This window comes from Haemaphysalis longicornis, unplaced genomic scaffold (genome assembly GCF_048455015.1).
Source record: "Haemaphysalis longicornis isolate Haplotype H1 unplaced genomic scaffold, Haemaphysalis longicornis Haplotype H1 scaffold_1, whole genome shotgun sequence".
Lineage (NCBI taxonomy): Eukaryota > Metazoa > Arthropoda > Arachnida > Ixodida > Ixodidae > Haemaphysalis > Haemaphysalis longicornis.
Genome location: NW_027526203.1, coordinates 208,113,776 through 208,128,204, shown reverse-complemented (window position 1 = coordinate 208,128,204; position 14,429 = coordinate 208,113,776).

Sequence of the window (14,429 nt, the reverse complement as noted above, 5' to 3'; positions counted from 1 at the left end):
CTCCCCCATTCTTCTCGCCGCGCGAGCTGCGCTCTCCGCCGCTCACCCCCTCTCCTCTCCGATAACGTACACTCTCTCGCGAGGGGCATTAGATTGGATTCGATTGGCTTGACTTGCCTTGGCTTGGCTTGGATTGGCTTGGATTAAAGTGGATTGTGTTGGATTGTGTTGCGTCATAGCCGCGCCACGTTGCGTCATAGCCGCGGTCGTTCCAGCACCGGCGTTCCGATTTCGGCACGTGCATGGACTTGATCTTCGCTGCAAATTGCACGGTGGTCCCGTTACTTCACCATCCACTACCCGTACACTTCAGCGACCACAAGGCCGTCATCGTTAACGTTACGCCGCGTGTTAAATAAAGAATACATCATACGCGTTCCTCACACGTTTCACGCAATTAGAGAATCAACCCAACGGAAACACCAAGTGAACCCCCAAGATGCGTCGCATCTCCACAGGGTTCCCCTCGCGGGAAGGTGGGGTAATTTTTTTCATTGATCAGGGCAGCGTGCCCATGTGTAATTTTTAGTGTGATCAGTTCTTGTTCTTCGAAGTGTGCGGGGCTGCAATATCATGCGAGTAGCATATCGCAATTGGAGGGCGCAGCGTGCGGGGCTGCATAACCATGCGATTTAAAGGGACACTGAAGTGATATGTAAAAATGCGGGATTCCTAGCGCAAATTGTAATCCGGAGTTCCAATGCCATGTTTCAACCACTCTGGGCGCGTTTACGCGATTTTATTTAATATAAAAATTAATTCGAAAATGCTGTCCTCTCTTTACGCTCGCCCATTTTCTGTGGCGTTTTCGTGTGACGTCGGGAGGAGCCGAGCTCGCAATTGGCTGCGCTACTGCACGGCTCCCCGGCCTTCAGACAGAGTCAGTCGGCCCAGCGTTTCGTCCGCCGGCCGCCGACGGGTCGTCGCAATTCGTTCGCTCAGTTGAAACGAAGCCAGGACACGGTTGTGAATGAAAGAATGTGCCTTTCCTTACTTGGTTAGTTTGTACACTGTATCTAGCTCCAAGTCAAGTTCGCTTCACAGAAGCGCTGCACAAGCGTACATGCGACGCTTCGCTGACTGGTACGCCAGTAGGAAAATATAAGGCCTCTTGAAGGCGGGAGAAGAGTCAGCGAAGTCAATATAGGTACTAAGGAAATAAAATCAACTGATATTTTTACCGTACAGCGTGAAACTAGGGTGCGGGAAGCACTTTTTTTTGCGCTGGGTGAACAAGCACAGCGGCCAGCAGCACGACTACGCATCTGCGAACGCTTTTCCGTCTAAGAAATGCAATCGCTAGACGTGAGATATTGTGGAAACTTGGGGGATGCGCACTGCATGAGCGCAAAACAACAAATAGTCACCTAAGCTGCTTGGAATGCTAAAACTAAATAAAAGTGTAAACTGGTGGTACATTATAACTTTATAATTCCCACGTCGGCAGCGCTCGCCCGTGGGCGAGTGGTTTGGAGCGCTAGGTATGACAGCGCGGGTGTTTTGCAAGTCACAAGTTCGAAACCCCGCGGGGACGTGCTTTTTTTTTTATAAGTTAACTTTTTTGTTTTCCGCCGATGTTTTCTATGCTGAGTTCACCTTTTTTTGGCCCGCAACGTTCAGTGATCCACGAACTAGTTCGCAGAACGCGCGCAGGCTGGCATTGGCGCGCTAGTGAGTTCTCGTTGGCGTGCTGTTGCCATTAGCACCTACTGCTTGCGGGCAGTGGGCACAGGACAGAATCAACAGACCCTTGGCCTGGTGCGAACACGCTTTTTACGATACAGGCATGAGTGAGGCAAGCTCCAAATATAGGGGAAACGCGCATGGCATTTGAGCGTCTGCGGGGACGCGGAGGGCGTTCATGCACTGCGTAGGCCTCGGCTAGTGACTGCTACGATTCCAAGCCGTCCTGGGAGGCTTATCTTATGCATTTTACAGCCGACAACATGGCAGAAGCGCGGTAGGATGATTACTGAGATATTGAGAATGCCCATCCAACAACGCCATTGGTTGTGTTTTACAGAAGTGAAACCGAAACAGAAACTTGTTTGATTGCTAACCTTGGGCATCGTCCAATCACGGTGCCCTCTCCTCCTAACGTCACAGCCTTAGTTGGTGCGGCCGCCGCAAACCGCGCATGCTAGTTTTCCTTCTTTCGCGCTTTGTAAAATAATTACCGACTTGTCAACCGGATAAACGACGAAAAGTGTGCTCATTTGAGCCAGTCTATGCAGTGCAAGCAAAAACGGGAGCTTGACAAATTCACTTCAGTGTCCCTTTAAGCAGCTTGTCGTAGCTACTGTTTCCTGATTCAGTGTGCGGAACGGGAGGTAGTCTCGTCGGACATGAGCGAAATGGGCTGACTGTTGTCTTTTCCTTTTGTAGCGTAAGCTACACTCGCCGAGGTTGAGCAGTTTCGCGTGGACCCATTGGGTTGGATTGGATTGGATTGGATTAAGTTGGATTGTATTGGATTGGGTTAAATTGGATTGGATTGGTTTGGATTATAAATCCAATCCAATTGGAGTACGGGTGTGTAGACAATTGGGTCTGCACATTCGCCGGTCTGCGCTTTCCAGAGGAGTGACGTCATAGCGAGGCAGACGCACTGGCGCTCGCGCGTGCCCAGCTGTGCGCCTCTGTTGCGCAGTAGCCAAGTCTGACGCTGCGCCGGAGCCGCTTGATAGCCGTTTCGCATGCGCGAGGAGCAGTGACTGGACCGTACAGGACCGGACTGGACCGGACTGGATCGGACTGGATTGGATTGGATTGGATTGGATTGAATTGGATTGAATTGCTGAACCTTAGCTCACGCGACGTATATCCTGGCATAGCCGAGCTAAGCCGCTGCTAATTTTTTCTTATGCAGTATGAAGCATGTATGCTGCTTACCCAGGTGTCCCAGACACTGCAATATGTGCTTCGGCAAACTAGTCAAAAATTCAACAAATTAGGAGCTATTTTTGTTGAATTGTGACAGCTGTGTTCTTAGGCCGTTCCTTTTTTTCTGCACTGTGCGGGGCTACTGTACTATGTCCGCTGGTTGCCTTCTTTTTGTAGTGTGCGGGGCTACCCTACTGTGTCTGCTTTATCTGTAGAGATTTTATTTTAGTTTTAGTCATTGGTGTTTCACCTGTTCGCTATTGGCCTGCTGCCCGCGCTGTAGGTGGGTGTGGAGAATTTGGTTTTGTGCTTGGTGTATGCTATTTTTTTTCATCTACAAATTAGTTTTAATGGGAAAATGCTTTTGGGCTTCCGCCCCTTTAAATTTATTATTTACTTGCTGTTAACCTGGCATAGCTTGACTGGAATGGAATTTGTTCCCCACCTTTTAGTTGTTTTTTAGGGGGACCACGGAATAAATAAAGGAATCAAGGTGAAAAGTATTGGGGTATAAAGCTGAGGGAAATTAGGCCCTCAAAAAAGAAACTGCGCGCAAAATTAACGGGGACAGGAATACATGAGGACAACACACGCTTGTGTTGTCCTCGTCTGTTCTTGTCCCGTTGATTTGCACGCAGTTTGTTTTTTGAGATGCATCGTTACCAACTCGCCCAACTTTCAACCGTTTTAAATTAGGGTGAGGTGCACGTAAAGCCCTACAGCCAATCGCCAGTTGTGAGCGGCATCCTATACCATTCGGGTGGAACCAAAATGCCCAAATAAATCATAATTGGAAACTAACGGCCACTTTCCCTTAGAACTCGTTCTGCGTTGCAACAGTCTAGGACGTGAGCCAACCAAGGCGTTGCATGCAGTAGCAACAAGGCATCGCACCGAGCTTCGCCATGCTCACAAAACTTCAGTTTTGACTAAAGAGATTGCCGTGGCTTCTTTTTGGCATAGAAAGGGTAGGTAGGAAGAACGGTTTTGAAGCCGAAATGAAAACATTAAAAAATAAAAAGAAATGTCGGCGGCTAAGCTCAGCTAACCCTGGATATGTAAAGCTAAAGCTTGGCTTAGATTTATTAAGTCTTTGTTTCACTTGTTTAATCTTTGATTTAGCTGTAATTATGACACTGTTCGTTCAACGCCTGCCTTTGTTTACGGTGGTGGTCCGCTTCCGGCGTTTTCCGAGCCGAACAGCTTGTCGGGTGATATTCGCAAGGTGGTCAGACGCCGCATGCTCACGACGGTTCAGAGCCTCCGGCTCCCGCGCAACGCTCAGAGAAGACGGCCCGGCTCCGCTCTCATTCGTGGCCAAGCTCGCACGGATGCGGCGAGTCCCGTGGTGACTCGCCGCGTTTGTGCGATAGCGCACGGACGCTGCGGAGAACGCATGCTCCAATCCGGCAGCGGCTGAATGCGGCCGCCGGCGGAGCTCGGTCCTCGGTCGGCGGAGATACACGTGATTCATTGCCATGGATAGTGCACAGCTGCGGTCAAATGAAGGTCAAATTTACTGTGACGGCAAACACTCTCGACGCGCTTAGTAAGCCTTCGCTTTAAGACTAAAAGGTGGGCAGCCTCTTCAGGTGAGAGGGCCCCCTGGATCAGGCTGCGCTTCTCCAGCAGGAGAAGATAGAAAATAAACTCATCAGGTCAACGCGCATTTCTACTGCTTCGGAGTAGGGAAGGATGAAAAGGCTTTTTGTTTACCATTTCGTTGAAAGTACTACGACAATTGCGTTTTTGTTTTCATGCGGCTGCAACATGTTTAGGATGACTAAACTTGTGCCACAGAGCGTCAAGTCCAGGCACCCCGTGAAGTATACAACTCGCCCTACTGCTTGGCTCTACTGCTAAGGCAGATTAGTTCTCCCTGGTTTGTATCAAAAATAAAGAGGTACTGATATTCATTCAGAAGCCCAACTTAAACATCTGGATGTTGTTGATCTTGTTGAAAAACTTTATTTTGAGCCTGGTTATGGGAATGCAAGTGCAGACTTTATTCCTCAGGCTGCCACTTCCATCTTTAAGTTCCTCGTAAATACCCAAATGGCTTTACTGAATGCACTTCGGAACACCCCTTCCTGTGCTGTTCTTCATGTGAAGGCCAACACCATTGTGGGATGGTGCACGTATACTCAGGCGCCACAATCAGCGTATGTATGAAGCAATGTTCAGGATACAACATTTTAAAGTTTTCAACGCCATTTTTTTAGCTGTGGTCTCATTTTTTTTTTTACCGCACGGCCGTTGCTTTTTCGGGGATGGCCATGTGGTAGGTCGCCGTTTTGCCACTACAGTGAGCGAGTGAGTGAGTGAGTGAGTGAGTGAGTGAGTGAGTGAGTGAGTGAGTGAGTGAGTGAGTGAGTGAGTGAGTGAGTGAGTGAGTGAGTGAGTGAGTGAGGGAGTGAGGGAGTGAGTGAGGGAGTGAGGGAGTGAGTGAGTGAGTGAGTGAGTGAGTGAGTGAGTGAGTGAGTGAGTGAGTGAGTGAGTGAGTGAGTGAGTGAGTGAGTGGCACATGCCCGTAGAACATACCTTAAGGGGGGGGGGGGGGGTTGGCCAACGCTTAACCCCAAAATTTCTCATTTCGTGCGAGTCCCAGTAATCGCACATCCCTGTAAACACCCACAGAGTAGCAAACTCGCGCAGAGGGGTGTACTGGTCACTGCCTTACCACCGGGATGTTTTGTTTCGCGTGAAGCCGAGTGCACCCTTAGAGCCCTAGCGCTGCACATATCCGCCGAGTTGTGTTGGGCAGCGGTTACCACCGGGTTATATGGCCCCATGAGCGAAAAGGCCGGTGTGCGGCGTCTGCAGCACCGAAATGGGTAAAAGCACGCGCTGCTATACGCAACGCCCAGGCATGCGCACAAGCCCGTGGAAAGCAAAGAGTGCAGCGATGGCTGCGGCCGCCGTTCGGCACCCCCGTTGTTTCCTACCGAGACGTTACCCAGCACTACAGGCTAGAACGAAGGGTTTATTCACCGCCGCACCGCCAGTTAAGTAAACACCAAGGATCCACGCTTCGACTGCTTCAAATCAGCACGTTCCGTCATCCGGTTCGACTTCATAAGCAATACATAACCAGCATTCAAGTTCTGGAAGTTGTGTGGACAAACAGGCACCCTGTATCACATAATCTGGGAATGCAGTCAAAATCCGGAATTGGCACCCCCTTTCTCCAGCCTAAAGCGCTGGACACATGTACGATTTGTACACGCGATTCGCATGCGACTAATCGTTACGACTGTCACCACGACTAGTCGTAAGCGTGAATTTGAGACACATGACCCGATGCGTGCATGCGATGCGTCGTCGGCGTCGCTCCGCCCACCGTTTTTGCTCCATGGTCAACTACGACTATCGCTGAGCTGAATTTGTAGATTCCGCGCGTTTAATCGCAAAAAATGGATAAAGCAGGCAATCTTGAAGCGTTTCCTGCCTTCGGAAACAGTTCGCGCACACGCCGGCCGCGCCTGCCAGCTCGGACACTCAGCGGCTCGAACCGGCGCAGACCACGGTAGCAACCGCTTGTCGCTGCTCTTCTGAATCAATCTGATCGTTAAAATGAAGTTCCACATGCGAGAAAGTAGGTGTTAGTGTGGTGAAAAATTGTGCTTGGGATTGTTATCAGGGCTTATTTTAAAAGCGGCGATCAGATATCTGCCGCGATGCAAGCGTATACGCTGACCGGCCCCCGCGGCGCGCGGCGGGCGGTGCGCCGACCGGTCGAGAGATGGCAATACCTGCGCGGAAGCATCGAAACAGGCTACGCAGATGTTCAACTACGACGATCGCTGAGCTGAATTTGTAGATTCCGCGCGTTTGTTGGCAAGAAATTGATAAAGCAGGCAATCGCGAAGTGTTTTCTGCCTTCGGAAACAGTCCGCGCACACGCCGGTCGCGCCTGCCAACTCGGCACACTCAGCGGCTCGAACCGGCGCAGACCACGGTAGCAACCGCGCTTGTCGCTGCTCTTCTGAATCAATCTGATCGCTAAAAAGTTCCACATGCGAGAAAGTAGGTGTTAGTGTGGTGAAAAATTGTGCTTGGGATTGTTATCAGGGCTTATTTTAAAAGCGGCGATCAGATATCTGCCGCGATGCAAACGTATACGCTGACCGGCCCCCGCGGCGCGCGGCGGACGGTGCGCCGACCGGTCGAGAGATGGCAATACCTGCGCGGAAACATCGAAACAGCCTACGCAGATGTTCAACCACGACGATCGCTGAGCTGAATTTGTAGATTCCGCGCGTTTGTTCGCAAGAAATTGATAAAGCAGGCAATCGCGAAGTGTTTTCTGCCTTCGGAAACAGTCCGCGCACACGCCGGTCGCGCCTGCCAGCTCGGCACACTCAGCGGCTCGAACCGGCGCAGACCACGGTAGCAACCGCTTGTCGCTGCTCTTCTGAATCAATCTGATCGCTAAAAAGAAGTAGCTTATGCGAGAAAAGGGATGATAGTGTGGTGAAAAGTTGTGTTACGGATTGTCATTCGCAGTTACACAGATAGCGGTGATCAAATATCCGCCAGGATGCTAAGCCTACAGTTTCCAACACCCGAGCCGACCAGAGCAACGCACGCCGGTTGCGGGAGCTCTCATTGGCTGTGGCCTCACGACGATTGCAACGATGGCACGACTGCATCTGGCTTGCCAGACGCACGTCGTGAGCCTCCTCCGACCAGCGATCGACGCCAAAACGGGTCCTAACGATCAATCGTAACGATGAGTCGCATGCGAATCGCGTGTACCAGTCGTACATGTGTCCAGCGCTTAAACCTCGAGCAGTGGGAGACTGCGCTGTCCAGCGCACACCCCGCCGACCAGGTCATGCTGACGGAGAGGGCTGAACAAGCGAAGACAGCGTTTGGACTTCTTGACTGAGAAGCCACTCCCACGCATAAATACGCTAAATAAAAGTTGCTCTCTCTCTCTCTCTCTCTCTCTCTCTCTCTCTCTCTCTCTCTCTCTCTCTCTCTCTCTCTCTCTCTCTCTCTCTCTCTCTCTCTCTCTCTCTCGGCACCCGGCGGCAGCTACACTTCAAGCAGCTCTCACGCACTGTTCTCACACGGTGCAACAGTCGCCAACGAGCCAGGCAGCTCGGCGCGGCAGTACGTAATATACCGCCCTGTGATTTGAAGCCTCAGTACCGTTGGCGGCCGCAACCAAGGGAGCAGTGCTGCGGATTCACCACTCTTGAATTGGGATGACTCCGGAGTTCGGATTCAATACACCCTCTCACGACAACAGAAGGGAATGGGAATGGAATTAGGCGTATTTTGGCCCGGAATGGAATGAAAATGGAATGAGTGGATTTTTATACGAGCTGTGTCGATCTTCAGCTGAGATCGACAGCCAAGCCGGCTTGAAGCAGCAGAGTTTGCATAGGTTTTTTTGCAACAGCTTATCCTTTTCTGGAGAGGTGTTTAAGATCTGTGAGGAAACTCGTTGGGGGATTCCTGAAGGAGTTGACCCCTGAGGATGTTTGCTTGGCGGTAGTTTTGTGTCCTTTTGGGGGTGGGTCTGAAAAAACCATAGGAGGATGTGAGAGACGTTCCCGGGCAACTATGTGCGCTAACTTGTTGCCTGTGGCCCACTGGGTGGGCGCCGGGGTCCAACCCAAATGAATGTCGGACAAAACGAGGGCTAGGCTTGGTCTGACACCATCAGCTAAGGGCTCGCGGCATGCATTGTTGACAGTATTGAATGAGCCTTAGAGACACACGCCGAAAAATGTGTTGCCCTGGTAACAACTGTATTGAACGGGTAATGTTAAGTTAACGCCAAGAGAATCAACAGATGAAATAAGGTTACCGCAGAAAAGGTGGCGACTTTCGTACGGCAAATGCCGAACTACGCTGTTTCCTAACGCTGCCCTACTGTCCCTCGCGCTGGAAAGATAGTAATTCTGCTATGGGCTATGCATATATATTACGAGTTCATCCAGATGTTAACAAGGTACGGATGATGTGCCTGTGAGGTAGCTATCGCAATGTAATGGCGCTCGTGAGATGTCACGGGGCCCACCGCATAGCAAGGTGACACGCGAGAGGCTGTGGTAACCAGCAGGTGGCAACATTCTTCATCTAGCGCTGCGCAATATATTAATTGATTGGGGGTCTAAAGCGCCTACGCTACACAAGCGATAACGCGCGCCGTAGTGGAGGGCTCTGGATTAATTTTGATCACCTGGAGATCATAAGTGCGTTAAAATCTCGAACACAAGGGCGTTTTCTCTTTTCGCCTCCACCAGAAAAGCGGCCGCCGCGGCGAGCCCGCGTCCTTGAGCTCAGCAGTGCTCAATAGCAAGCCAGTACAACATGATGATCATACAAATAACGTAAGGATCAGGAATACTAGCCGTTTTTAAACTAGAAAAGTGATTTTTCTGCCCGAGGTGCCACCAAGCTGCTACCGTCCCTCGACTTTAGCGACGTGTATGCACATCTTTGCAGTTCTGAACGCGTCTGGCAACGTCCCCTCTATGCTGCATACATCTCCCACGAAGTAGTTCCTATGCTGATGAATTACAGGATTGGAGTGGGACTTTCCGGCTATCCCGAAATTGTGAATGGGCAAAATGTTGGCATTCCGCTCGAAATTAAAGCTGTTTATTCTCTCTCTCTCTCCGCCGAATTGAAACGAATATAATTGCGGAAAGTTCTAATTCCTCGGGACGGAATGGGAATGGAATGGGACTGCCCGTTCCGCAACACCGCTAGGGGTTGGCGAAAGGCTGCCGTCCGCAGCCAAAATTGAAAACCTTACACGCAGCGCGAATCTAGAAGGACCACTTAGTGGCGTTAAATTAATGTTATCGCATTTACAACCCACAAGGTGTTCTCGTAATTTTTAAAGCACCTTAATGAAAGTTCTACTGGCACAGGGACAGCAGCTGTTAACAAGTTACAATATTTTAATTAATTATTTTTATTTATTTATTTATTTATTTATTTATTTATTTATTTATTTATTTATTTTTTATTTATTTATTTATTTATTTATTTATTTATTTATTTATTTATTTATTTATTTATTTATTTATTTATTTATTTATTTATTTATTTATTTATTTTCAAAGACAATGCGTTACAGAGAGGAGTGGTAAAAACGTTTTGCAAACATTACAACCAAATGGAGCAATGTCAAAAGGGGTGCGCGTGCATGGTCGTCTTGAAGTTAGTCGTGTCTGTTATTGATGCGACTGGGGCATCCGTTTCCGATTTCTTCAGCTGGTATTGAAATCACGGGCCACAAAACTTCTTCTCCTGTGTTTAACTTTTAATAAAATGGGTTTTTCTCTTTCTGGAATAAATTCTAGATATTAGCATCCTATCTACAATGAAAAACACGGAGCACGTGGCATTCGCAAATACGAAATGACGAGCAAGTGAAACACGGGCACAAACATTCGCTCAGTGTCCATAAAACTTTAAGATGAGCTATTTTAAATAACAAAGTACCACCGTCACGCTTTGTGGTGAACCCGTATGAACAAAACTGAACCCGTATGAACAAAAATGTTCAGGTTTGTGCGTTGTGATTTATAATTTCAGGTTCACGACTTACTTCCATGTGACTCTAGATTTAGAGTTTTTGTAGTGGACGTTGGAGTAAATTATAATTTGCGGTTGATAATAACGTTGCCTACAGTGGCGACACTGCACAATATCTGACGATATATATGAAAGCGAAGCTTTCTATGCCTCACTGACAGCGTCGATGCCCGAGTAGAACGCACTGCAGGAAAGCCGTCTTTACAGAATGCGTTTACCAAAACGACCATGATCATAAGCGAAGCCCCACCAGACACATCAAGAAAAAAAAAACGCTTCCGGTAGTCGTAATTGAACCTGGGACCCTGTCTAATTCTATCTGATTGCGAATTTCCAGCGCGTCGAAGCAGTTTGGATTTTCGTCTTCGGAGGAAACTTGGCGTTTCAACTATCTTTTCATTAAGAAAAGGGGCTTCGATTTCTTTTTTCATATACTGCGCGTGTCCCTCCCAATGACAAACTGTCTCTGATTGCACTGCAGTTTTAACACGTGGCGGGCGACGGCCGGGCAATAGTTCGATCGTCGTTCATAACACAAACTATGAAACAGCCCGAAACGAGCAAAATTTTCCTTTTCTGTCTACTGGCGCCACTTTCCAGCACTCGGTTTGCACGCAGTAATGTGCCTCTGCGATAGCTGTAGTGTTAAATTGACATGCAAAAGCTTAATTTGAAAAAAAATGCCGAGTGCGAGTGGGCCGAGTGAACGCGCGCTTTCACTTGAGGAATAAAATTTGATTGATCAATTGTGGTGTTTGACGGGCCGTGGCTACACCTGGCCTGTGAGACCCGTGTAAGTGGAGGTGTCCGGATTAATATCGACCATTTGGAGATCTTCAGCCTGCGATGAAATATCGACATACGGGCATTTCCGTTTTCTGCCTCCATCAGAAAAGTAGCCACCACGGCAGTGATCGAAGCAGCGTTCTTGGACTCAGCAATATCAGAACGCCTCAGCCACTGTGCCACCGCGGCGGGTAGGAATAAAATTTAACCTGTCTCTGACTGCGCCTGTCACGAGTGCGCAAGTTTCCGCCGCTATATTTCAACAACTGAGCGCGCGACGAACGCATTAAAAGCTAGTGTGTCTCGTTCTTCTCAGCGTTTCAATCGCGCGTATACAGTATACATCCGCATACGCGCGGTCCTGCGAGTACACGGCACGGTTCGCAGCGTGCCTTTCAAAGCCATCCGTCTTCCCGCTTCCGTGCAACAATAGGAAAGCTTGCCGACTCTTCTGCGTGTCTATCTAGCCGAGCTCTGCGCGCAGTGTGCGCTGCAAACTCATGCATGCTTAAGCGCGTCTACCAGCGAGATCGCTCCGCCGCATCCGGCAACGGCAGCGGCGTTTGCGCGAATGCATGTCAGCGACTTCCTCAACTGCGGAGCGAGATCGCCACGCACGACCTTCGCTCCCGACGACGCAGCCCTCGCGTATCACGGAATCAGTTTATTGTGCACGACCCGGAGAAAACACTGCGCGCATACACACAGACGCGTAATGGCGCAGCTTGTATACGCGTGCATACAGTACACTGTGCAGCCCAGTAAAGCCAAGCGATCACCGGTGCGCACACTCGCGAAGGCTACCAGCACACGAGCGGCAGGCGAAGTGACGTGGGTGCTGCTCCGGAGGCAGCGCGAGGCCGCGGCGCATCTCCGTGATCTCTGATCCGTGTCTCTATTGCAAGTCAAGGTGTGCCCCCTGCCGGCTGGGACGCCGCCCTTCTCTCTCACATCGCACGCGCAGGGTGCCTATAATGCTTTCCGGGAACGCTAATCCGATCAACTGGCACCTTCCTCTTCAGATCCTCATCCTTTTTCCTCTCCCAATCCCGACACCTACAGCGGCCCTTTTTCGCAACCCGTGAGGCCACTGCGTGAGGCTTTGATGTGCGTGCATACACCCGCCAACCCGATCCATGCATTATGCATGCGAATCTTCTTTATTTAAGCATAAACCATGCATCCTGTCCATTCTGGGCGAATCTTTTCTTTCTCGCTTCTCAACTCTTGTACTGGCGTATTTGCAACACAACTGTTACCACGTTCGCAACGGTTCCTCGCCTTGCATTCCGATCTCGTTTCTTGCGAGCATCGTTTCTCTCTTTCGCACGTTTCACTGTTTTTCTTATTTACTTACCCGTTACTTGTCCTGAAAAGCGTGTTTGCAGCATGTCAGCTTTTTGTTTTCTTGTGTGCATCCGCCGCCACCCGTTCGGACATATTGCTGTCCTTTCATGTTTATATGCTTTTCACAGTCACTTGATTCCTCCAACTTGATGGATAGACAAAGCACAATCTCTACACGCACTTCCTGCTTATATCATGCATTTTCTTCATATACCTGCATCCGCCTGTCTATTCCATTCCGTGTGCACGCGTGCTAAGTTTTGCTTTTATTCGTCGCAAAATTTGTTGGTGTATTACAGCGCGTACTCAACCAGCCAGTGCGGGCCACCGTGGTGCGGCGCATGCGAATACGGCGCTCAATTCACCTGGCTCTCTCGGAAGCCCTCAAGCGTGCTGGATGTCCTGTGTAAAGGTTACGGAGAAGTGAAAAACTTCCTAATGCATTCGGAATGCGGCGCCCGAGTCCGGCGGTGGGATGTTCACCGTGCTTATGCGTCGTCATAGATCACGCGCTGGATACAGGGCCGCTCGCTCGGCCGCCCCTTCCCACTGATCAAAACCCGCGTGCTTTGAGGGCTCTCGCTGCATATTCCTCGCTCTTGTATATGCGCTCAGAGGTCTCGTGCATGCAATATACAGTCCGGCGTCTGCCCAATACAAATACAAATCGCGTCTGCCCAATCCCTCTGCTGGTTTCGGGCAGACGCGATTTCTATTCCTGATTTTTCGTCGCGAGCTCCGTCGACACGTCTGTTGAGGCTCTCAGATGCCGGATTAGCATGGGAATCTCGCAAATCAAACTTGTATATCATGCGCCGTTGTCAAAACCAGCGCTCTCGTCATTATCATATTTACCTTACGATCTTGCCTTCACAGCCCTGATCTCCTCTTGATATCTCAATAGACGCTGTAGCCCTGCTTTCTCTTTGTATGCCCCCTTTCGTGTACCTATCTTCTTTCCCCGTACAAACAGCCTTCATCGACGCGAAAGTTACACTATGGCTCACTACTTGCGTCATGCATAAAGCAATTCCAGTTCTTCCATATACGAAAATTCCAGCCGTACGGGTTCGTGAATGTGGATTCAAAGAAGTACCGTATTCATAACTTTAACTGCGGCGTCCTGGCGCGCCCTTTGCTCGAGAATTCGCACCGTAAACGTATGCGCGAAGGGCAACATGTACATGTTTATTTTTTCATTTCACCGCCTAAAGAAATATTATAAGGCGAAGCTCAAGGAGTCGCTTTTTGTTCGGTAACCTGCTGTCCTGTATAGGGACGCACTCAGCTTCACTATGGCCACAGCTGCTGCGTTACTGCCGGGAAGCATGCGAAGCGCCACCCTCACAGACCGCAGTTTCTCCGTGCTCTTTGGTCTTCTTCTCCGAAGCTATCACCAATGATAAGATATTGCTATCAAAATGGGCAAAGCAGTCCCTTGGTCGAGGCCCAGCCTTCGATCTGGCCCCCAAAAGTGCTATCTGCGCTGTAACAGCCTGGTGTTTTGAGTTGCGTTACGTCACAGCGCAGATCTTTGATTTGAGCAATTCTAAATGTAAGCCAGCGTTCTTCGTGAAAATCGCTCCCTTGGACCCAATCTCCGTCCCTATAACACAGCGGACTGTGCGCGTCCGTTGGTCGCCGTCTAAGATAACGGCCGCTGTCAGAGACCGCGCGGCCAGCGGGATCCACAGAATATGGCTACTAGCGTGACGTTTGTAATTGGGAGAGAAGGAAGCTCTGAGAGATTTTACCTTCTACCTTTTGTGAAGGTGTTGGGTGAAGCAGGCGCACGGACGTTTTTAACAGAGCAGAGAACCAGTTGTGATCGAAATTTGAGCCCTGAACCA